Below are 26045 nucleotides of genomic sequence, written 5' to 3'. Positions count from 1 at the left end.
TGGTCCCATTACCTCTGACTTTTTGCTCCTCTGATTTATCTTCCATATTGTTGCCATGATGATCTGCCTGAAATATAGATCATACAATGTTTGTTCCCTGCTCACAAGCCATCAGTAACTCCCCATGACCACAGAGTTAAATCAGATTTCTTGGCATGGCATTCAAGGTCACCTATACTCTGGCCTCAACTTTGTACTATGGGGATTCTGACCTCAGCTGTCATACAGTTTGGGGCAGGGATCAAGAGTCCAGGCTTGACATTGTATTGACCTGAGTTCAGACTCTCCCTCAACCACTTACTCATTATCTGACTGGTGTGCAGCAGTGTCATGTAGTTGTAATCAGCTTGGCCTCTTAAATTAGTCACCCACTTCCACCTCTTACTGTGTGACCACGGGCAAGTCACTTAACCTCTCTTTGCCTCAGTTTTGTCATCTCTAAAATGGGGAAAATCATCATAACTGCCTCATAAGAGTTGTTGGGACAATCAAATTTTCTAGCGTCTGACCCATAGTAAAGCACTGTAAAGACATCAGGCCTTATTCTTGTTATTCTCAAACTAATCATGAAGTCAGATTGCTGTCCAGTCTCCATATTCTGTCTGTCATGGGGTCTTAGTTTCCTTTGTGCTATGATCCATCTGGCACCTGGAGAAGTCTATTCACCTCTTGTCAGAACAACATTTTAAAATTCATGACATAAAATCCATAAATTTACAAAGAAAACCAATAAAGCAATTTAACCATTAAAATAGTTTTAAAAATAGTTTTAACTATTTAAAAATAGTTAACAAATTTTTTAAAAAACTTAAATTGTGATACAGTAATGTGTCTGCTTTTCTAATGGACTCACGCATAACAAGATCTAACAATTAGTCTAATAGTTACTGCAATTTCAAAGGAGGGATCATAAATAACATTTCAATTATCTGTAGTGCAGTAACATGCCATGAAAATACCTGTGATTTCTGCCGGTGACAGGTTCTACTGGTACTCTTGTGTGTGTGGCTTATATTAGTAATTGAGGGAAGTGCTAAATGTCAGGTGGAGATTGGTGAAAATAAAGGTTTTTTGTTTTTGTTCTTTCCATTCAAGTTCGCAGACTCCACTCAAAGGTTCAGTTCATGGAGTTCAAGTTAAGAAGTCATTATCCCAGGGACTTCCCTGGCAGTCCAGTGGTTAAGATTCAGTGCTTGCAATGCAGGGGGTGTGGGTGTGATCTCTGGTCGGGGAACTAAGATCCCACATGCCGCCTGGCCAAAAAAAAAAAAGAAGTCATTACCCAGATCTTACTCATATTTTAAAGCCTAGTTCAAATATGCTTTGTCAAAATCCTTAATTTCACCCAGTTGGAATTAACCTACCACTTTTTTTTTTTTTTAATTATTAGCACTTTAATTATTATTTATTTATTTGGCTGTGTTGGGTCTTTGTTTCTGTGCGAGGGCTTCCTCTACTTGCGGCAAGTGGGGGCCACTCTTCATCGCGGTGCGCGGGCCTCTCACTATCGTGGCCTTTCTTGTTGCGGAGCACAGGCTCCAGACGCGCAGGCTCAGTAGTTGTGGCTCACGGGCCTAGCTGCTCCGCGGCATGTGGGATCTTCCCAGACCAGGGCTCGAACCCGTGTCCCCTGCATTAGCAGGCAGATTCTCAACCACTGCGCCACCAGGGAAGCCCTAACCTACCACTTTTATCCCCACACGGAACTGTGTTCATTTTTTGTTTTTTTTTTTTCCCTCAAAGGTCCATGTTTTTTCCCCCGGCCATATTGTTATCAGCTATATGCATGTGTTCCTCCCCATCAAGGACATAAGACCCATGGTCAGTTTTCACAGTGGTACACAGTGCCTGTGACTGAGGAGGCCGTGGCTGGGTAGAAATGTGAGAATGCAGCGGGCAGTCATTACTTATCTCCTTTTCCCTCACTGTCCATTGCAACATAAAGTACAGCATTTCTGAGAATGTAGCTCATTTCGTTTTAGTGTTATTTACTGTGGTTCTGGTTCTGCCGCTTAGGCTGACAAATCACCCCTCCAGAAGGCAGGTTCTAATCCCATATGCGGTCCCTGCTCAGTGGCAATTTATAGGACAGGCTCTCTGAGTTTAGGCAAACATCCTGATGTTTTAGGTCAGTTATTCTGACAACAACAGTTTCTGCTTTGTGGAGTGCATATGTCACCGGAGAGAATCAGCTTCTGGAGCTTCCTGCCTTGTGCAGGAGCATAAATTTTCATGGTGAACTTGAGATGCAAATTATGTGCCTTGACCCTCTCTGCAAATCTTTGCTTGCAGCTGGCAGCCATCTTTATAGAGCTTGGGAAAAAGGAAAGAGAGGGGAAAGAGGGATAGACAGAGGCAAAGAAGAAAGCAAGGAGGGGATGGAGGGAAGGAGGGAGGGAAGATAGGCTTTTTTTTTTTCTGTCTTAACCAGTACCCAGCACTAAGCAGACAATAAATTTTCTTAAGTTTTGTGTATTATAATTTTAAGAAAAGAAAATAGAAATAGTTTGAAAAGGTAGCAAGAATTAATGACTTACATTCAAAACTTGCTTCAGCATTTGTTTTAGCACTAATGCAGAGCAGGGTTTCTCAACCTTGACGCTATTGACATTTTCGGCTGGAGAATTCTTTCTGTGAGAGGTTGTCCTGTGCATCGTAGGCTGTTCAGCAGCAGCCTCGGGTTATAACTCAGCACATGCCAGTAATGCGCCTCCCCAAGTTGTAACAACGAAAAATGTCTCCAAATACTGCCATATATCCCCTAGGGGGTGGCATAGCCCTGTTGCTGCCCAATAGGGAACCAGTGATTTAAAGGGTAACGGACAGTGTTGGGTGTCAGATTCTGTGTTTATTGTGTTACATACATCATCTAACTTAATCTTCACAAGGTCTCATAAAATGAGTGCTATTATTATCTCCATCATGTAGTTGAGAGATAAGGTTCAAGGAGGTGAAGCATAGTGACTAAGGAGGAAACTGGTGCAAAGAGATGGGAAGCCAATGCAAAAAGGCAGTCACTACCTTGAGTGGTAATAACGCATTAGAGTAGGGATCGCAAGTCTATGGCATTTGGACCATGGAATCACTGGTACGCATAGCAGGCATGACCTGTAAATCTCAGCGCTGAACTCTGAAGAGAGAAAACAATGTTTCAGGTGAGCATTACCAATGGCGTGATTAACAAGGGAGAGAATTTTTTAACCAACTTTGGTTAGGCTAAGTCTTCTTCAAAAATTAGTTTTTCATGAGACTATGTGCATTCCTAGGGTGGCAGTAGTCACTCACCTCTGTATCACTAACACATAAGGAGAGCCCTAAATATGGACCCTCAATGAATGTTTGTATAATAAACATGTGGTGCGCAAAATATCACCACTGTTGTATCTTAAGGTGAGTCCTGCCTTAAGATACGACATTGCCATTTTTCTGTATTCTCCTGTAAATGCATATACTCTTAAAAATGTAGTGCCCAGGGGTGATGACTTAATAGTGATAGACTTATGGGGACATTCAGAGTAAAACCATGGAGATCAGCATTTTCATTTGGTAGATGAGGAAACTGAGGAACGAAGAGGGAGAAGAAAACTTCTCCAACATAAATTATGGATCAAGTCTGGACAGAAAAGTAATTTCTGGAAACCAAGTCCCAGTGTTTCTTTTTACTGTATCATCCATCACTTAACACTTTATCATGAGCACATTACAGGCTGTTTCCTGTGGGAAAGGAAGGTCCTTATTTAACTTGAATGATATAGAAGGAAGTGATGGAATAAGGAGTGGGAAGAAGCTAAATCAGTGGGGCAGAGGGACAGTAATACAGAGAAGATCATGGAGACTCATGGAAATGCTTCATTATCAACTTCGTTGGCTTGGATTGAATTCCGTAACAGATATTTTTGAAATTATTTCTTATGTCTTTATTTAATCTCCATTTTGAATCTTCCTGGATCAGATTTTTAAAAGTAAGAGTTAAAGATTTAAAAAAAAATAGGTCAGAAACAGATTACTGTTTTGAAGCTTCAGTAGCACAGGACAAAGAGAGGTGGGCTGGAAATGAGGTACGGATTTGTGTTCAGAATGGCAGTCAGCTCCAGACTGTCTGCTTTCAGTGCCCTTATGTTGAAGCCCTAGCCACCAATGTTACTGTATCTGGAGATAGGGCCTCTGGGAGATAATTAGGGTTAGATGCTGTTATGAGGGTGAGGCCCTCAGTGCCCTCAAAAGAAGAGATACCAGAGAGATTACTCTCCCTCTCTCTCCACCGTGTGGGGACATGGCGAGAAGGTCGCCATCTGCAAGGCAGGAAGAGAGCTCTCATCAGAACGTGATCATGCTGGCACAGTGATCTCAGGCTTCCAGCCTTCAGAACTGTGAGAAGACAAATTTCTATTGTTGAAATCACACAGTGTATGGTATTTTGTTATGGCAGCCTGAGCTGATTAAGACAGTGTCTCACCAAATAGAGAATATCAATAAAGGAATATAAATTATTTAAAACAAAGAGTCAAACAAATTTTCAGTCGAACAGTATAATAACTGAAAGGAAATATTTACTAGAGGGACTCAACAACAGATTTCAGCAGGAAGAGGAAAGAATCAATGAACTCGAAGATGGATTAATTGAAATTATTCTGTCTGAAAAACAGAAAGATAAAAAAGAGTAAAGAAAAATAGAGCCTAAGAGACCTGTTGGAGACTATGAAGCATATCAACATACTACTCTCAATGTGAGTTTGAGAAAGAGAGAAGAGAGAGAAAGTGAAAGAATATTTGAAGAAATAATAGCTGAAATTTGATGAAAAACAGTAATCTACACAACAAAGAAACAATGATTTCAAGTAGGATAAGCTCAAAGAGTTAATATCTAGACACATCATAATTAAACTGTTAGCCAGAAGCAGAGACAATCTTGAAAGCAGCAAAAAAAAAAAAAAAAAAAAAAAAAGAAGCATATCATCATGTACAAGGGATCCTCCATAAGAGAGCCCGTCATACAGAGTGAAGTAAGTCAGAAAGAGAAAAACAAATACCATATAATATCACTTTATGTGGAATCTAGAAAAAGGGTGCAGATGAACTCATTTGCGAAGTAGAAATAGAGTCACAGATGTGGAGAACAAACTTATGGTTACCAAGGGGGGAAGCAGGGGTGGGGGAGTGGGATGAATTGGGAGATTGGGATTGACATACACACACTACTATATATAAAATAGATAACTAATGAGAACCTACTGTATAGCACAGGGAACTCTACTCAGTGCCCTGTGGTGACCTAAATGGGAAGGAAATCTAAAAAAGAGTGGAGATATGTATACATATAACTGATTCACCACTTTGCTGAGCAGCAGAAACTAATACAACATTGTGAAGCAACTATACCCCAATAAAAATTAATAATAAAAAAGAAAATAGGGACTTCCTTGGTGGCAAAGGGGTTAAGAATCCGCCTGCCAGTGCAGGGGACAGGGATTCGATCCCTGGTCCAGGAAGGTCCCACCTGCTGAGGAGCACCGAAGCCCATGCGCCGCAACTACTGAGCCCATGTGCTGCAACTGCTGAAGCCCGTGCGCGCCTAGAGCCCGTGCTCTGCAACAAGAGAAGGCACCGCGATGAGACGCCCACGCACCCCAACAAAAAGTAGACCCCACTCGCCACAACTAGGGAAAGCCTGCGTGCAGCAACAAAGACCCACTGCAGCCAAAAAAATAAAAATAAAAAAAGAAGAAAATATAATTAAAAGCAAACAAAATAAATTAAATTAAAATGGTTTCCCCGTTGCACCAGTACATTTTAGATGCTCAGTAGTCACATCTGGCTACCATATTGGATGTCACAGAGCAGTCCCATTGTCACAGAAAGTTCTTTTGGACATGCTGGCTTAGTGAGAGATGACTAGAGAACACAAGGGAAGGGGAACAGTAAAGGTGTCTAAAAAAACCTTCCAAAATTTAAAAACTCTTCTGAATTCTGAAACCTTCTAAAAGTTACCTAATAATCCTTACTGAGAGTCTGTCTGAATACTCTGGGTCAGGCTGGACAATAGGGATTGATTAATTCATTGCTTCATTTATTTATTCAGTATTTATGGAGTAGTAACTGATTGAGAAACTGTGCCAGGGACACAATGTAAAACGATCAGCAAAACTGGCATATTGTCTCCTCTCAAGCAGCTGACATTCCAGTGGAGGCGGTAGACATTAATCAGGAATGAGACAAGCAAATATAAAATTATAACTGTGATAATCACTCTGATGGAGAGGTATTTGGAGCAGTGAGAATGGAAAAGGAGTGTCCCTGACCTAGTCTGGAGCATCTTTTCTCAAGAAGGCATCCTGAGATGAGATTTAAGTGAGTAGATGAGGGAAAAGGAGGGAGAGCAAGCCAGCCCCAAGATACAGCATGCACAAATGCCCTGGGGCAGGAGGAAGCATGACAGGAAGGGGGAACTGACTGGGCCCAGTGGGGACCATCACAGAAAGTGAGGGGCAGTTGGGTATAAGCTGAGGCCAGCAAGGTAGAGTACCTGCAGCGCCAGCATCACCTACAAACTTGTTAAAAATTCAGGGTCTGTATTTAACAAGACGCCCAGGTGATAATCGGGCACCAAGCTGAGATGCATAGTCTATACCAAGGGTCCGTATATTCCAGCCTGCAGTCCAGATCATGCGACAGTCTGTTTTTGTACATATTTTATTGGACCACAGCTATGCCTGTTCATTTACTGGTTGTCCGTGGCTGCTTTCATGCTGCAGTGACAAAACGGAGAGGTTGCCATGGAGATTGTTTGGCCCACAAAGCCGAAAATATTTACTATCTGGCCCTTTACACAAAAGTTTTCCAGTTCCTAGTTTGTACTGTGCTGTGCCTCAAAAACAGCATCAAGGTTTTAGGATTTATTCTAAAAGCAAGGGAAGCTAGTGAAGGTTTCCATTTTGGAAGGATCGATCCACCTGCATGGAGATAAAAGTCACACAGACGGTGCATGCCCCACAGGAGCTTAGGATCCAGTGGGAACTCACTTTTATCTCCCAAATTGGTTGTTTGCTCCTTTCATGAGGGGGATTGCTATATTATTACCTCATTTTTTTGTTGTTGTTAACTCCCTTCATGCCTGGCAGAGTGCACTAAGTGTTTAGCCAGTGTTTGGTGCTATTTACTGACTCAGTAACTGGCTTGAGCTTATGACAGTTACCATTTACCCTCCTTAGAAACTTACTTTGTGGACACTGTAGGAGTCAAAATATTATGGTGCCTGATGTGCTTTCAACAGCTTCCTTGACATCTCAACGTGATCTTTGACATGGACTCTAGACCAGTATGGTAGAAGCCAAGCCCTTGGCCACTTTGTGAGTTTCAGGAGAGCGGGGAGAGATGGGAATCTGATTCCATTTCTGGTGCGGATAGAACTGCAGGAAGAAGCCTCTCTGAGCTTCAGATTCTCCCTCTGTGACGTGAGGAAGCTGGAACAGTTTATCATGAAGGTCCCCCGGATACTTTTGTCCTTCAAGTTTTACCAGGTGACAAAATAGGGACACCAGACAAGTCTCTGACTCAGCTGCATGCATCTTTACTTTGTGTACATGGAATCCTTCACACATAAACACAAATCATAGTTGATGAGAACATTGGGGGGGGGGAAGAAAAACCACAGGCACCCCACAGTTAACAAAGGAGATTTTTGAATTGTGTGTTGTTTCATATTCCACATACTTCCTTTTCATTTGTACAGATATTTGAACGTCACTGCGTCAGCCATAATGAGACCAACCTTATCTAGCGATTAGACGTGATTGTGTAGATTCTGGCCTTCCTGGCTGCTTCACTTGCTTTTCAGGTCATGAGTTAGCAGTGCTGGAATAAGTTGAATATTCACTGAAAGTGAAGTTGGATATCTATAAACTCACCATGACAAATGGACATGCATCCCATCTGGAACGCGTCCGAAAGAAAGTGTTTTGAGAAAGGGATGGGTGATGGATTCTGAAAGAGGTTACAACTTGGTGCATAGAAAGAGGGGGAAAGCTTTGAGGATAATCAATTGCTTTGAGCACACATAGGTTTTTAGCCGTGTTGCCGTCTCCTGGACAATATGCCTGCTACAGAAGTGTTGCTTCAAGGCATAAAAAAGCAAGTGAAGCAGACTGTTTAATGGATAGTACTAAAGTGGGGAGGAATATTGTGAAGTCAGCTCTCTCACATTTTGTGGATGTTATTGCTTGGCATTACCTCCCATTCATTGTTGTTGATGGCATTCAATTAAAGCCATACTTCATCAAGTCATGCTATACTAGGTGCTGTGGAAAATAGAGACGCAATGCTGGCTTCATGGGTGTGTGACTTGTGCAGTCAAGCAGGACCTCACACTTAAATGATCCTGTGTTTGGTTTAATGCTCTGATGTTGCCATTGTGAAATTCTTAATACATTTCGGACAAGGGGCTGTGAACCTTACTTACACGGGTCTCTGCAAATTTTGCCGCTTGTTTTGAATAGAAGGTGGCAGAGTCTGTTTCTTGCCTCAAGTTGCTTACAACTTTGTGTCTTAGAATCATGTTGGGACAGTAGTATAAGAACTTGATTAACTTTTCTGAGCCTTGATTTCTTCCTGTTCAGTACAAAGAGATGGAATGGGATGCAGTGTAAGGAGAGATATTAGAGGCTTAAACTATTAAGTTGATTTTCCCAAAGTAGGCAGTAGAGCCAGGACATTGAGACTTCCTCTCCTGACTTTCAAGTCAGTGAGAATGGAGTTCATGAACAAGGCTTAATGCTGAGTTCAAGATATGATTCAGCCAAGGGCTGGTGGCATCCAATCCCCCGTTGCTAGGGAACTCAAGAGTATCTGGGTTTGTTGAAAAAGTGTCCAGTGGAATGTACTTGGAGATCTGGGAAAGGATGCACAAGCAAAGCAAAGATCAGTTCCACAATAATTTATTAAAAACTTCTGGGACCAGACGTGTTTCAGGCTTGAGAATTTTTCTTATTTTTGAGAGGTAACGTAACGCACAATCCACTGAATACGTAAAATCCCCCAGCATGTCTGGGCAGGACTTCATAATCAAGTGTGTTAATTTCTCTGCAGTGAAATGTATAACTGTTCACACCAAATAAGAAAAATTTAAAGACTATGAATAGTTTTAACTCAGCTCACATCAGGCTTTGCTGCCAAATGTAATCAGGTCAAGTTCCACCATAAATGAGTTACAAACTCTAAGGGGTTGTGAACCTTTATCAAACAAGATGCAGGTAAATGGGTCATCAGAAGTCAGGAGGCAGGAGACAGGTGAGGCGTTTGTCAAGTGAAGCCAGGCTAGATCTCGAGACTGGCGCCCATGGCTGGTCGGGAAGCCCCAGACCTTTGCATGGTAACCCAGGGTGCAGACATTCTTCCTGCTGAAGGAGATGGAAGACCTGAGGCACAAAGCTGTGAACATCCTTTCTCAACATCTCTTTTAAGAACACCACTGCCCTCTTTTTCCTGTTGCTCCAGCTTGGCGGCTTCCTGAACACATGGTCTCTCTGACCATATTTTCACAGTGGAAAATAGCATTTTCAGAACTGGCTGTCCCTAGCTTTCATCTGTCATTTTTTCCTCTCTGTTGTTTCTATGGCAGTTGGCAAATGTGTCTCACTCTTCACTTCTGAGGTGGGTTTAAAACACCTTGGCCAAAGAACCAGCCTCTTCTTTAGTATCCTCTTCCATTTGTTTGCCTGAAAGCCAGTAGCAGCCAGGAGAAAATAAAAATAGCTTTGAGATTCCCAGAACATGCCTGAAATCTTGTTCTCTGGTGTTTTGCTATATTAATTTTTCATGTAGGAGGGATACAGACACTAGAAAATGATTATTCTTGACAATAGAGGTTAAAATAGAGGCTGATTTCCTGTAAAGATAAGTGCCCTTCATTTTCCCAGACCCCTTCCCAAGGCCCTGGGAGGATCTTAACAATATTCTAATCATAATATCCTCTAATTTGTCTTCAAGAGGGGTCTTGAAATTGTATAACTTTCAGACTTGTCAAAACTTGCATCTGTCCCTACTTTACCCCAGTATAAAAGTATGTCTCAAGGCTTTAAAGAGAGTTAACTCTGGCTTTGCCATTTACCAGACGTGAGAGTAACTTATTTATCTTTTGGAACTTCTACTTCTGTGTCTATTAAGTGAATATATACACTCTTGACATCATAAGGTGCTTGGGAGGAGAGGAGTTGTCATGCCCATATAGCAAAGAAGAAAATGTTAATAAATGTTGACTCATCTCTTTGTTTCCTTGAGGATTGTTTTCATCTGCAGGAACAACACCTCAAGAAAGAGTGTCCATTTTTCTCATTTAACAAATCTGGAAAGAGTCTCAGAGATGTCATGGGAACCTAGACTCATTATGTCTTTCTCTTCAGCCTTCTTTAGTGTGGACTCCATCTTCAGGATCCTAGAATGGCTGTTTTACTCCAGACATTGTGTTTGCATTCCAGGAAGAAAAAAAGGGGAAAGGAACAGGAATATACCAGCTGAATCAATCTCTTTGTATAAGGAAAATAATAGTAATTCCAGAAATGCCATCATGTAGGGATAATTTGCTGCTGATCTGTGTATCTTGGGGATACCTGGAACCATGCCTAGAACCAAGGTAGTTGCCCTTGACCAAGAAAGGGATAAGATGCACTCACTAGTGATTTCTCATGTTATGCTTAAAGATCAAAACTCCTCAGGAGGCTTGCAACCCCAGCTTGTCTACATTGTTCATTGAAAATGTAAAGGTTGATAACCTGCCCCTGGTTTATCTGATTATAGCCTTGTTGGGTTACTTGAACAGTGGGTTAGAAAAGACCACTCAGTAAACTTGTGCCTCAGTCACAGGCTGTTTCTATTTTGTTCATATTTGTTTACCTAGTCCGTAACATAGTGTTTGGCACACAGCAGCTATTCAGTAAATATTTGTCAAGTGAATGAATGTTTGAATGTAATGAATTAGATTCCATGGCTTATCCATTCAAAAAGCCATACAGCTGAAGTTGTAAGCTAACATTTCTTGGGAGAATATGGCCACAGTAAAGGAGAAGACTCAGCCCTGCTGTGCCAGAGATTGGAAGGGTGGGGTGGTTTTAGTTCCAGGTGTTCTCTGGCAGGGATGATCTAAACACTGCTAATTCCCAGCAGGAATCCAAGGACAAAGTGTTGGGGACTTTGGGGAAAAAACAGTGTCAAAAGCTATTATGTTTCCTGTTCACTTTTTACTTTATAACACATAGCCTCATGACTTTGTGAAAATCTCAAACCTATTTTCATTTACTCATGGTCCCTATTGGCTTTAATTCCAACTTCAAGTTTCCGTTGCAGTTTGTCTGTGAAGAAGGGCCTCCTCTGATATCTGTTACCCTACAAATGGTCAAGATTAATTCAGCTGAGATAGTCGACTAGGCTGGCATTCTCTGTCTTCTCCTCTGCTGTAGATGCTGTGGCTTTTACTAAAGAAGGTGACCTTTCAAAGAAAAGAGACCCATTCTCTAGTTGGCAAGCAGTAAAATTATCCTTAAAACCTTAAAAAAGGTCCTATGGGCCCCTTGCCATTTCTAGGATGTTCCATCTGTCTGAACTTACAGAGCAGTTCAGAGACAGAAGCAAAGACAAATCTATGGTGTGTCCCCAGTTGACACCGTATCACTAGACTACAAGGGCTATGAAAGAGTGTCTAAATTGCCAGTCATATAATATGTGGAAGGCTTTTTATCTCTGAGAAGCAGATAGCCTAAACTCATCAATAAAATTTCATGGCCAATTTTATTTTCACACTGGGAAAAATATTGACATCGTCATCATAAGCCCCAGAGAGAACTGGTTGTATCAAGGACAAATAGCCAGATACCGTGAAGTATGTCACATGAGTAACAATATCCACCCAGAGATCAAGCAGGATGCAAATCTCCCCGTTTCACCTCTGGAAAAAAGACCATGAAAGTAATGAGGTGGAAACAGACCCATGTGACACCCTCTCTCCTCCTCTCACCACCTATCCTTGTCTGGATCTCCACTAGAAACAAATTCCCATTTGCCTTCATGATTATTTAATTAACAGTTTAAACAGGAATCTGATCCTGCACCACCCTGCCTAACACCTCCAATAGTTTCCCACTCCCTTAACATAAAATGTAAACTTCTTTCCATGGCCTTCATGCATGGATAAGCCATACAGTCTAATTCTTAAGAAGCTCTATATTTGCAAACATTCACTTATTCAACAAATACTTACTGAAAGGCTCTGTGTGCTAGGCAGTACGCTATAGACTGGGTAAACAACTATGAACAACACCATGTTGGTGTTTAAAGAATTGAAAAAATAATCTACCTTTTCCTGCCAAGTGGAGAGCAGGCCATTGAGGAGTCAGAAAGCACTGTTAGATGTATGGAATCTTTACTCTGAACCCCAGAATACTGTAAACGTTTCTACCTGAAGACAGTGCTGTATCAAGACAGCCCACACCCCTCCTACCTAGGCGCCTGCCCCTGTGTAACACACAGGAGGAGACCAGAAATGTCATTTTAGGAGAAAAGAAAGGTAGAGGCCAGGCCACACATGCCCTGTTGCTCAGAGTTTTCAGAGAAGGAGCAAGTAGGGTGATGTGTGGAGAGAGGCTAGATAGTCACATGGAAGGACATCAGCAGAGGGAAATTATAACCGAGCAGGACCTATGGGGCTTTCACAGCACAGACCCCCTCCCTCCACATCCTCTGCCTGCCTCTTACTGTAGAAAAGTTTTCATCTCCCAGGCCTCCCCTGAGTCGCAAAAGGCTGGCTCAAAATGAATGATTTAAAGGATGTGACCATGTAGTGACAAAAAATAGAAGTTGGGTCAGGAAAACTGGTAACAATTTGAACAGTAATCAGCCATAGGGCAGAGTCTTTAGTTCCACCCTGAAGGATATAGATGGTGCACATTCCTGTGTTGTTCTGTAGATACTTAAACCCTCACCGAATGGAAGAAGCTAACTGAACTGTATGATGACTCTGAGCATGTAGCCCGCAGACCAGCTGGAGCCTGAGGATTGGTGATGTTAATTCCTGTGACACCACCCTGTTACCTCACCAGCAGCCAGTCGGAGAATTGAGTTCGGGTTTTGTTTTGTTTTTTTAATTAATTAATTAATTTATTTATTTTTGGCTGTGTTGGGTCTTCGTTTCTGTGCGAGGGCTTTCTCTAGTTGTGGCAAGTGGGGGCCACTCTTCATCGCAGTGCGCGGGCCTCTCACTGTCGCGGCTTCTCTTGTTGCAGAGCACAGGCTCCAGACGCGCAGGCTCAGTAGCTGTGGCTCACGGGCCTAGTTTCTCCGTGGCATGTGGGATCTTCCCAGACCAGGGCTCGAACCCGCGTCCCCTGCATTAGCAGGCAGATTCTCAACCACTGCGCCACCAGGGAAGCCCCTGAGTTCGGGTCTTTTGAGCTGACCGCTGCCAGCACTCCTTGTTTGGCTCCTGCAATAAATGCTGCACTTTCCTTCACCACAGCCAGCTGTGAGTGGACCCAAGTTCAGTAATAAAATCTGTTCCCCTCAATAACACTGAGTCATGGAAACACATAGCAGCTCAGTATTTGAACAAAGCTAGTATGATCCAAATTGCTTTATTGGTTTTAACTGAGACACATTTTAGGTCATGTGATCTTTACCACACTGGCTTTCCCTCTTATTTGAGTAAATGTCCACCAACTGCTTGGAATCAGTCCATTTTCTTTCAGTTGATGTATTTTGGTTCTTCCTTTCTAGTAATGGAAGAGAAAACAGTTTGACCATTATTAGGTCGAACTGCATGAAATTGATGGTATTCAGCCATTTTTGACCCACCATGAATGGCAGTATGAAATGGTTCAATCTAAGAAATATATGAACACATTGCAGAATACGTATAAGAAAAAGAAGGAGATAATGAGAATGAGTGTTTGAATACTCATCAGTTAATTAATGCTAATAGATTATAGGTCTAGATAACAGATTAAGCAGGCAGTGGAAAATTCATAAGGTCTAAACATGGAATCAGACCCAGGGCTCCAGGTTTGGCTTCCTGGATGCTCTGCTTGATTGGAAATTTTTGTTTGCAAATGACAGAGTCAAGTCAACTAGGAGGAGCAGGGAGGAATGAGGGTGTACCACTGAGAGATGAGGCCACCAGGGAAGCAACTGGGGTCTGTGGGGAGAGGAGGCTTGTTATATTTATCCGTGGTTGCCCATTAGTATTTGGCTGCAAGCCTCCACCTGCTTTGTTCACAGTCAGAGGGAAGAAGGAAATGATTTGAGACAGTGGTCGTCAAAATTTGGTTAGTAGCCCCCTGGAGGTCCCTGAGATCCTTTCAGGGTTTCTGAGAGGTCAGAAGTATTTTCACAGTAATACTAAGATGGGATATGCCTTTTCCACTGACATTTGCACGGACGATGCAAAAATAATGGGAGTGAAACTACTGCTGCTTTAGAATGAATCAAGACAGCAGCATCAGATTGTTTGAGCTGCCATTGTACTCCTCACGCACGCATTTACAGTATTAAAAAAAAAAAAGCCAGTTTCACTTAGGAATGTTCTTGATGAAGCAGTAAAATCATTAATTTCATTGAATTTTGACCCTTGAATATTATTCTGTGTGAAGAGGAAGAAACACACATGAAATATTTCTGTTGCAAACTAACTGCCCTTTGAGCCGTGAGCAGAATTAACTGCTTTTTTTCACCGAACGCCATTTTTACTTGAAAGAACAACTGACAGACAAATGATGGTTATTGAGTCGTGGGCATTTGGCAGACATTTTCTCTAACATGAATGAAGTGAGCTTGTCACTTTGAGAAAAACAACTGACAGCATTTGTTGCTAATGACAAATTTGAGCGTCCATGCAAACACTTCTAGAATTTCGGAAAACATGTCTGCCAACCTGAGCTTGACAGCTTTCCAATACATACAGCTTTTTTATTCATAGAAATATGCTATGAATGTTAACATGTAATGAGGTCTTTTTGTTATTTTAAAATAAATTAGTAAATATCCTTTCATGCCTCAATTTTAATTTCAAATATGGTAAATAGTGAAAGAGCTCTGGTAAACAAATGGTTTTGGGGGTCTTTGATAATTTTTAAGATGTATTTATGTAATATAAGTAAAGATGTATTGAGACCAAAAGAGTTTGAGAATGACTCATGTAAGAGCTTTTTTTTTTTTCCCATTTTAATAAACTCTGAGACTCAGAGAGGCCTTTTGCTAACCAACTTTTCTCCATTATTTCTGAACTTTTCCCTTTGTGATCTCTTTCTCAGTGTGTGTCTCTCTCTCTTTCTTTTTCTGTTTGTCTCTTTCCGTTATAAGTATTTAGGTCTAGAAGATAGGTTTTCATGGTTAGATTCATGGCAGTTTTTCTCAAGAAAAAGTCCATTGTGCCGGAAGATTTTCTGTATTCCCTGCCTTATAGCTCCCCAAATAATCTCCTTGTCTTCTGCTGGTTTAATTTTATGTTTTCAGTGAATCCCCATGTAGCACTGTGACATGGAAAAACAGTATTATAAATCTGTATGCAATGGAAAAGCCAAAAAGAATAAATGAGAAAGAAAGCAACGTCGATGAAAATAGAAACCACATGCATAAAATGACAAATGCAAATGCTAGAGATCGTTCTATTTTTGTAAAGTCTTGAATGTGTCCATTTTCCCCAAAATATCTCTTCTGCGTCGTGCCGGTTATAAATGTTGCAGTGATTACTGCTGACAAGTGTGGCTATACACAGACTTAATGACAGGATGATTACTTGTAAGGAAGAGACACCTAAGCCCACTCTCGTGAAGAGAGTGACATGGGCCCACACACTGAGTTTCTCGGCAAGTCACTATTGATGACTATTAAATTACACTTGTTAAGTGATGTTATTAATAATGCTGCCAAATCAGCCTAACTGTAGACTCTGTGATACGCAGAGGACCTTGGGGGCTGTGGTTTTAATAGAAAGTGAGGTTTAGGTCACATAGAAACTTGGAAACTACTCCAGTTGGAGGAGATTATTGTTTTTTTCTTCTCATGTGTAGAATTCCACTGTGAGTTTTCAGCAGCCAGTTCCCTCCCCTGTCTTAGTTCTGTCATATGTATGATGATAAGATTGGGCTAGAGCAGTTGTTTTCAACCAGTGAAATCTTAACCTGAAACCTCAATAAACAAAACACAGAGAAGAGCTGCCTGGCTTAAAGGAAAGGTGAGGAAACTTAGACTCTCTCTTTGGGCTCTCCACTGAGCTTTCATGTCCCCTCAGCTCTTGAGATACTGCAGTGAACCCTGGGGCTCTGAGGTACACAGTTTGAGAACCATTGGACCAAGGACTCGAGAGCTCCATGTGCTTGGGGAGGCCTTCTCAGAAAATCTGAGTAATTTTTTTTTTTTAATTAGAGAACTAGTTGGCATCAAGTTTAGAGCTAAATGGTCCCCTGGGTGGAGGTGGCAAGGATGACAGAGATAGTGGTAACTCCCCCGGTAGGACTCATGGGCCCACTAAGAGCCACAGTGTACTCACTGACACCAGTTGTGAATTGATCCACATCCTAGGTCTTGTGGGGTAAACAAAATATAGACAAACCAACATTTCACATTTAGGGAACTGATAGTCAGTTTGGAGAGGGACAACATAAGCCCAGCAACCCAACGTTAAGTCCAGATATAATTTTAAAGATTCAGAATTCAAGGGTAGGTGGTAGATAGCATGATTGGGCAGATCAGGAAGGGCAGATGGAGAAGGATGTTTCGTTCTCTTCATGCTTTCCCCAACTCAGTCTGCTACTTCTGACTCCGGTAGAGTTGCGGGTGAGGGGGAAGGAGGGCAGTAAGGAAGCCAGTTGAAGCTATACACGATTTTGTTTGCTTGAATTCCGATAATAATGTGAGTATATATGTGTGTGCGTATATTATCTATATGTTAATGCATATGCTGGGTTCAATTATAAGAAGGGTGACCTTCTTATAATTGAATTCAGACACATGCTATCTAGCTAGAGTGACTAGTTTGCCCAGGACTTTCCCAGTTTTAGCACTGAAACTCCTACAGCTTGGAAAACCTCTTTCTTGGACAAATTAGTCACCCCAAATTAGAGCAACCTAGCAGACCCCTAAGAATGCATCTCGGGACCCCTGGTGATCTGCAGGCCCCAATTAGAATTATACTCACTTAGCAAGCGGACTCTTGACCTGAAAATCAAGAGAACTAGCTCCTCTATTGACTAGCAGTGGGACCTTCAGGAAAGGGTTTAAGTGAAGTCAGTAATTCTTTGCAAAGAAAAATAGATGAATGTTCATATACAGTTGTCCATGGCACCTGTATTCATGCTTCTCCGTAAGGTGGAAAGGCTAGCCCCATATAGGCATTGGTTGGTTTTTTTTTTTTTTTTAAACAAAATCAGTTGCTTTGAGCTTCACCAATGGTAATTATGTCAGTAGAAGATTATTTTAAAATATTTAAAGTTTAAAAGAAATTATTAATCTAATCAATAATTCATTCAAATAATGAATACAGAGCATATTAGCATTATGCAGTGTTCACTTAAGAATAAAAATGTGTTTTTAGCCTTTCCATGTCTTATTTAGGAATTTTGATCATTTTTATGAAACTTAGAATTGATATGAAAGATATCATGACTATTAAGAATTAAGGAACAAACTCAAGTAAGCAGGAATAAGGGAAACTGTGCTAATGCAGGCAACCTGCTCGGAAGAACTGGGTCATAATTTAAGTTTTCCAGCGTGTGCAATGAATTACTTAGAGAACTACGTAACAAGAGCATTGAGACAAATGGGGTGAGATCAGACTTAATTGGGAAGAGCATGGGCTTAAGAGTCAGAAGACTTGGGTTCTAGTCTCGGCTTTGCTATTTCCCTGCTGTGTGACCTGGGACAAGTTATCCTCGTGCCTCAGTTTCTTCATCTGTCTTCTTGTCTCATAGTGATTTTGGAAACATTTTAAGTAAGATACCAAATGTATGACTAAATGGAGACAGTGCAGTGACCCATGGGGACCAAGAGCAGCCCTGCGGGGGTGAGGGGGCTGAAAGCACGTGGCTGGACACAGGGAGTTGATGTGCTGGAGGGATGCGGCCACTGTGCAACCAGCAGGAAGGGAGCAGCAAGTCAATCCTCAGACATCCTTTTTCTCTTGACAGTCCCTCCCACAAGCCAAACCCAATTGGAAGCAAGAGGACAAGGGAGCCTGCTGATGTAGCCCATGGATGTCAGTCTTCTGAAGCCTGGAGAAGAGTAGAGAAGGGCCAAGAGTGGAACTGGAGGAGCACACAGCCCCCATGAGGACTGTGATAGAATCTGCGTACTCTATAAAATGGCATGCTGGTAAATAAGGAAACTGGCTACAACGCTGGAAAATAGTGTGGCGCTTTCTTATGAAGTTAAGCATACGCTTATATCACCCAGCAATCCACTCTTGGATATTTATCCTAGAGTAAGAAAAGCTTATGTTCATACAACAATCTGTGTGTGAATGTTTATAGCAGCTCTATTCAAAATAATGCCAAACTGGAAAGAAGCCAGATATCCTTCAACAGGTGAATGGATAAACAAACTCTGGTACATCCATGCAATGGAGTACCGCTCAGCCATGAGAGGGAGTCAACTATTGATGCTGTAGCAACTCGGATGCATCTCAAAGGCATGGTGCTGAGTGAAAGAAGCCATTCTCAAAAGGTTGCATACTGTATGATTCCATTTATACGACGTTCTTGAAAGCACACAACTGTAGTGATGGGGAACTGATCAGTGGTTATCAGTTATTAGGGGTGGAGGAAGGTGTGACTACACAGGGATAGCAGGAAGGTGTGACTCTACAGGGATAGCAGGAGGGAGTTTGGGGGGGGTGATGGGATGATTCTGTGCAGTGATTATACTAATAGTTACACATATCTATACATGTGTTAAAACTCATAGAACTGTACACCCCAAAACTGTACATTTTACAGTATGAGACATATTGCAGATAAACGCTTCAGTGACAGATTTATGCTTGTAGATATTGACAACCTATTTTCCCAAAGTTGAACTTGGAACAGCTTCAATCCAAAGTGAAAAAAAGAGTTGTAAATGCAGAAATGCCTGAAAATAGGACATTATGCAAAAGTGGCAGCCTTGGCAAGGGACAGCAGATAAGAAGGGGGATTTCTGTGTGGCGGGATGAGAGGTAACAGACATTGGGACTTTGCCAGTGGGCCTGAGGGTCAGCAAACAACTATTCCCAGTTGGACACGACAACAGGGTGGGGTCCCAGGATCCCAGAAGAGAAAGCAAAAGTGAGATTCGGGCGTGGAGCCAAGGCCAGAGCCTGGAGAAGAGGAACCATGGTTGGGCTGCATCACAGGGTTCAAGGCCAGAGATCACCCAGCTCTTGACAACTGACTACTAAGGAGGTGGACAAGAATAAAAGAAAAGAAACAGGCTAGTGCAGGATTTAGGGGCGTAGGCATTGCAGTGAGACAGAGCTGGGTTGGACTCTGGCTCTGCCATCTCTTAGCTTACAAGCCGGGAAAGTTGTTTTAACTTCTCATGTACGAAAAGGAATGAGAACATGTCCCCCACTGCACTGATGTGAAAATTAAATAAAATTTCATCTATAGCAGTCCGTGCAAGTTGCCTGGCCCAGAGGAAATGCTCAGTGAACAGTAGAATTCCATCAAACAAAAGGTTGCAAGTCACATCAGAACTATGAAGCTCGTGAGCTGTGTATTTAGCGAGTCATTTCATCTTGCTAAGCCTCAACTTCTAAATCTGTAAAATAGCTATCATAATGTCTACTCCATGGAATTTGGGTGAGAGGGTTCTGTTGAGAAAAGATCTATGAAAATGTTTTGTGAACTGAAAATTGCTATTCAAATGTACCTTTTATAAGGTCAGAGCAGGGCCAGGAGGAAATCATTTCTTCTTGCTTAGCTGCTGGCTTAAAGGTACAGAAAGTAATCATCCAGGTTTTGGTTGGTCCCAGAGCTACGTGAAGCCAAACATATAGAACAGGATCAAGAGGGTTCAGCCAGCAGGTGCCAAGCAACTTTGGTCAGAGGAAGGAGTGATGTAATACCAACATGAACATGAGAACTCACAGTTGAGTACTAGGGGCCGTTTCACGGAAGTACAGTGCGGTGGTTAACAGCATGATCTCTGGAACCAGCACTTGCTGTGGGCATTTGAGCCAGTGGAACAGATAGGGCTATTGCCGAAGGCTCTTAACTTTCACCCTCGCTGGCTCCCTACGCCTGTAATAAAAATTTCCGCCCCTACTTTGAGTCACGTAACTTTTCAGTGCCTCCCAGCAGAGTAGACAGATTCTGCATCTTCATCCTATTGATGCTGTGTTTATCCAGTGACTCATTTTGGGCAGTGACAGCTTAGTGGATATGACATGAGCGTAGCCTCGGGCACTGTTGCCGTTAGTCACGGGGAGACCTTGCCCAGGTAACTACTGCACCTGCAGGTTGGGAGCAGACTGGAACGTGACCCACAGTCTGAACCAGAGTCAACTCAGCCCTCCAACGGATCCTCTGAGTGAGAAGTAAATGTTGGCTGTTGGAAGCCATTGAGATTTTGGGATAGTTTGTTATGCAGCATTATTGTGGCAATAAATGACTTAACACAGCAAGTTCCTTCACTTTAATTACCTTCAGTTTTGTTTTTCAAAAAATGCAGTGAAGAGTGCTTAGTTATAATCGCCCAGTAGTCCAGTTATCAGGAATAGACAGGTTGATATATGTACTTAACACACTACTCAATATCAAACAAGAGAACAATGAATGAAAGTTACTGCTATGAAGACACTGAGTTAGAAAGGAAGTCGAAAAAAGTGTCCACCTTGTTGAGTCTCAGTTTCCTCAACTCTGAAATGCATATGAAATCCTTGCCCCACCTCTCTCTGAGGGATGCTGTTAGGATCACACCAGGTGATGGATGTGAGGGTAGCGTGCCCTCTGTGAAGAGCTATCGGGGACTTAGGAGTTATTATTCTTTCTACTACAGAGAGTCCTCTTATCCCAGCATGAATTATCATCATCTCCAAAGTTGCAGTTGTATAGGAGAGCAGGATGAAAGACATCGTTGCATGACAGCACGTGCTTAATAAACTGTCCACTCATTAAAATTAGTTTCCATTGGAGTATCCATCTTCACTTAACACACTCTCTCTCTGTCCACATCAGTACCTTCCCTGACAACACAGCACAAGTGTCTTGCAACCTGATGGCAAAAGGAAACTGCGAATCTTGGAAAAAGATGCAGGATTTTGTAAAGTTGAAAGGGATGATGGAGAATTTCTGTAATCACTTGCAAAATAATTGACAAATGAGGATCTGACAGAGTTAGACCAGTTAATAATGGAAGAAGAGCACAGTCGACAAGGATGATGACACGATAGGCTTCAAAAGAGAATAATTGGAGGTATTTGCATATCAAAAGATGTAGGGAGGCCTTTGGGAAACTGATGAAACTTCAACTTTTCTTTTTTTGGCAAAAATGAGTCTCTATAGCTGTGCATTGAAGGGTATCATATCATACTATTATGTAATTTCTTTGGAAAGTGATCTAAAAAATTCTTTGTTAATTTTAATAATCATCAAATAATTGCAGTATAATCTATGCTTCTATTAAATATAAAGTTAACTTATTTTAATATATTTTAGTTTTATTGTTTCAAGATAAAGTCCCAAACCTTTTCTTAACCCATTTTCTAGGAAATTTTGGTTCCCATTTTTAGTGCTCTTTTCTACCATCAGTTTTTTCGTGTGTCATTGAGATCTTTTCTACTTATTATTTCTTTCTCCCTTTTTGGCCCAGAGAGCCCTTGGAACCACTCTATGTAGAGATTTTGGGAACTGAAGCTTCCAGTGGGTCCGTGAAGGCAGGAAAACATCAGTGCACAATCTAGACGGCTGCCCTGGCCACTTTGGGGTGAGTTGTTTTTTTGTGACCCCCCGCAAGTGAACTTTTAAAATACTGGGAGTGGGAGAGGGAAGTCTAAGGCACAGCCTGTCACAGACTCATTCTCCATCCATAACTTACTTCTGTGTGGCTTCAGCCAGGAGGTATCACTTCGAGCCTTTTTCTCCTCTGTGAAGGGGAAACAATAATATTTACCCTGAAGGAGCTTTATGAGGGCTGAATGAGATTATAGATATTAAAGTATGTTGAACAATAGAGATCCAATAAACATAGCTGTGATTTTGTTTCTTTGGCTGCATTGGGTCTTGATTCACTTGGTTGAGAATCAGCCCCCGCATCCCAGTGTTTATTTATTTTATTTTATTTATTTTTGGCTGCGTTGGGTCTTCACTGCTGTGCGCGGGCTTTCTCTAGTTGCGGTGAGCGGGGACTGCTCCTCCTTGTGGTGCGCGGGCTTCTCATTGCGGTGGCTTCTCTTGTTGCAGAGAATGGGCTCTAGGCACACAGGCTTCAGTAGTCGCAGCGCGTGGGCTCACTAGTTGCGGCACACGGGCCCTAGAGCGCGTGGGCTTCAGTAGTTGTGGCGCACAGGCTTAGTTGTTCCGCGGCATGTGGGATCTTCCCGGACCAGGGCTCGAACCTGTGTCCCCTGCATTGGTAGGCGGGTTCTTAACCACTGGGCCACCAGGGAGGTCCCAGCTGTGATTATTTCTAAGATAGCCGCAGTGATCAGTACTCCAGCCGGCTATTTCTCTTGCTTCCTCATCGCTGACTTCTTTCATCTTGAGCGTATTTATGTACACAGCAGAGTTTTCCCCCTCGATTTCCTGGTGTCCTCTTCTTGGCCCCATGAGATGCACATTCTGGAAGACAGCGTCCTGCATCTAAGTTTTATTCCTCTGTTGGGCAGTGTGAGGGAAGATGTGCTGTATAAACCCATGACACTTAGAGCTCACTGAAGGGATGGTAGGAGAAGGAAGGCGAGTCTGGCAGTGAATGCTGGCCCAGGGGTGCAGAAAGGAACTTTGCCTCCTTTCTGCTTTATCGTGTTAACATTCCATGAGTTGACTTCTTTTGAATCTTTTAAACAAACACTGTATCAAATGGAATCAGCATGTCCAGAATTAACAGAATGTCCAGAACCAGAACCAACCTAGCTGTGTTAATGCTGTCATCTATGGAACTGACCTGACAGTAACTTTGGAGTTCATTATTTTGTAGGTAAGGGAGAGAAGTTTAAAGCTGAGTTACAGTAACTTGCCTGAGGTCACACATACAGCCAGAGTTGGAGGGGAGATTTAAGCCCAGCTGGTCGCTTCCAACGCCCTTCCTGTGTGTGACCTCAAAGCTCTACTACTGTGGGCCCACTGGGGATGCCCTAGGGAGCATCTTGAGTTTTTATCCCTCAAGGACTGTTTATGATAATATTTATCAAAAAAGCTGCATTCCTAATATCATTTTCACCATTTGCTTGTTCCCTGTGATAGGTGAGACAGAAAGAATCCCATTTTACCAAAGTGTTAATGTGATTTACCCAGGGTTGCCTCTTGAGCTAGTGGCAGAGCTGGGACTATAATGCAATACTCTGACCCCTTTTACTGTACTTTGCATTTCGCAGTTCTCTTTCTGAAAGCATTTTGTTGTGTCTCAGGATCTCTGTGTTGTGTTTCTGTGACCGCCGGCTGTGAGATGGTATACCTTCCGAGCAGATAGATGAGAGAAGAAGCTTGTCCTATAGGAATCCATCTCCTGTCTACCCTGGAGAGCCTCATCCATCACTTGTCTTTGCAGACACCCAGCTGATGCATGCTCAGCAAGGGTAAGTATGTATAAATATAATGGAAATCAGTCAGGGGCCAATTTTCCCTATTGAAAAGGGAATTGCATTTCTCAGGCATGTGGGCAAAGTGAGGTTGATTAAACATAAAACACTTCCACCAAGGGGGCAGCATAAAGGAGAACTCAACCTCTCTGTTTTGAGAAGGAATTCTCCTGCAATAAACACAACTGAGTGCCATCTGTGCTTTTGATAATTTCACCTGACTGCCTATCTTGTTACGGGATTGCTGATTTGAGCAACTTGTTGGCACTTACTTGACCATGTTCCAGTAATCTGATGTGTCACAGGATTTCAGAGTTTCCAGAACAGGATGTGAAATGTGCAATCATGCAGGAGGTGATGGGGTGGTTCACCCTACATTTGGTCATGTCACTGGATGTTGACAGAGATCAATAATTTCTTTTAAAGATGGCACCCTTGAGTATTGAATGCTACGACGTCTGCATTACTGACAAGCTTTTGTTTTGGGGGGAATAGTGGGTAAGGAGAAAAATCAACCAGTTAGTACCTGATGTTAGTTTAATAACTAACCTATCATTAGATAATACATGGGTAATCAAGAGGGGGAACACAACACAGGATGGTATAAAGCCATTCTGTGCAAGAATCACCCGAGGATGGAGAGCTAATTGTCTGGCCAAGGGTTATATGGGAGAGTGAGGGACGGTGTTATGATTTGAATGCAGACTTCGAGTTCTCCAATCCAGCATTCTTCATATTCTATCATGCTACCTCTCCTTCTCATACTTAACTCCCATCGTATTTACTTTTCATCATTACTTTCTTATGACAGGTTTTATATCTGTTTTCATCATTGCTCCTTTGGATCCAGCATTTTCTGATTGCATTTATTTCTTTTGACCTTAAATGCCAGCGTTGCAATTATTTTTCCAAGTTTCTGTAAACCTCCATTACCCATCAGTTCTCAGCACAGTGTTACATATATGATTATCCCCCAAAGATATGCTTTTATTGATGGATTTGTTGGTTAACGGGGTTTGTGTTTGGCTCTCGGAAATTACCACTCATTTCTCCACCTAATAATTCAACAGACATCAGTTGAGTGTGTATTGAGGGTAGAGAGATTAATCTCAAAGCTTCTGATAAAGTACAGACAGTAGGTAAAGAAGATAAGGCATGGCTCAGGGTAGAAAGTACAAATTTTGGTGAATTAGAAAAGACTACTCTAAGCAACATGTCTCCTTCATTTGTGCTCCCTGCCTGTTTGAGACTCTTGCCTTTTGCGGTAAGTTTCTTTATCTCCAGAGACCAAAGGCCCACAAATGAAAACCAATGCAAGTTGTATTTTGACATTGTATTAGTCAGGGTTTTCCAGGGAAACAGAAACAGCATTGTGTGTGTGTGTGTGTGAGTGAGAGAGAGAGAAAGTGTACATATATAGGAGAGAGATTTATTTTAAGGAACTGACCCATGGGTTTGTGGAGGCTTGGTAAGCCAGACATCTATAGCATAGGCTGGCTGTCTGCAGAATCAGAAAAGACTTGCATTTCATGTCCAAAGGTGGTCAGCTGACAGAATTCCTTGTTTCTCAGGAGACCTGAGTCTTTTTCCTTTTAAGGCCTTCAACTGATTGACTGAGGCCCACTGACGTTATGAAGGGCAGTCTGATTTACTCACATTCCACCAATTTAAATAAGCATCTCATCCATAAAACACCCTCACAGAAACATCCAGAACAATGTTACACCAAATATCTAGGCATCGTGGTTCAGCCAGGTTGACATAAAGTTAGCCAGATCCTCTTGCAGGGGACAGAGTTGAATTGCCAGGAAGAAAAAGCAGCTCTTTACCCTCCCCTCACTCCTGCCACCAGCACCCCTGCCCCACCGGGAAAAAGGAAACATCGTAAACACCCACGACCATAAGAATGAGTATATCAACTGTGCATTTAAATGCTGTATTGCAATTCAGCAGCTTAAAGTGAATGAAATAGAATGTTATTTTTTCATGGTTTAGCATGAATACATCTCAGAAATTGTGAGCCAGAGAGAGAGAGAGAGAGTGTTTGTGTGCGCGTGTGTGCAACTTGCAGAAGGAGACACAGAATATAACATTATGGAAATTTTTAAAAAACTAAAAAATGAGTTTATGAGTGACAAGAATAAAAGCGTTATGTCCACGTAAACCACATGGTCCAGAGTAAATGCCTCTGAGAAAGAAGGCTGGTCATGAATGGTATAGATGGGGTCCTCAGGGGGCTTCACCCACATTCTGATGTTTCCTTCCTATTTCTAGTGGATTTGATATAAGGTGAAAT

At 42.0% G+C, this 26045-nt stretch overlaps 1 long non-coding RNA gene across 2 annotated transcripts in view; it reads left to right on the top strand.

Annotated features, from left to right (window-relative positions):
- The window catches only part of LOC132375177 (uncharacterized), a 252359-nt gene that overhangs the window by 128569 nt on the left and 97745 nt on the right, over positions 1–26045 (top strand). Inside the window, exons 1-2 of one of the 2 annotated variants that reach the window (XR_009505952.1) lie at positions 21872–21936; positions 23579–23746. This is a non-coding gene — a long non-coding RNA (uncharacterized LOC132375177). Of the gene's footprint in view, positions 1–21871; positions 21937–23578; positions 23747–26045 lie in introns of those variants that run through there. The other variant, XR_009505953.1, reaches the window with a different exon arrangement.

Source organism: Balaenoptera ricei, chromosome 11, assembly GCF_028023285.1.
Source record: "Balaenoptera ricei isolate mBalRic1 chromosome 11, mBalRic1.hap2, whole genome shotgun sequence".
In the NCBI taxonomy this organism is placed as follows: domain Eukaryota; kingdom Metazoa; phylum Chordata; class Mammalia; order Artiodactyla; family Balaenopteridae; genus Balaenoptera; species Balaenoptera ricei.
Note: the sequence above shows the minus strand (reverse complement) of the source record. Positions and strands in the feature narration are given on the sequence as shown.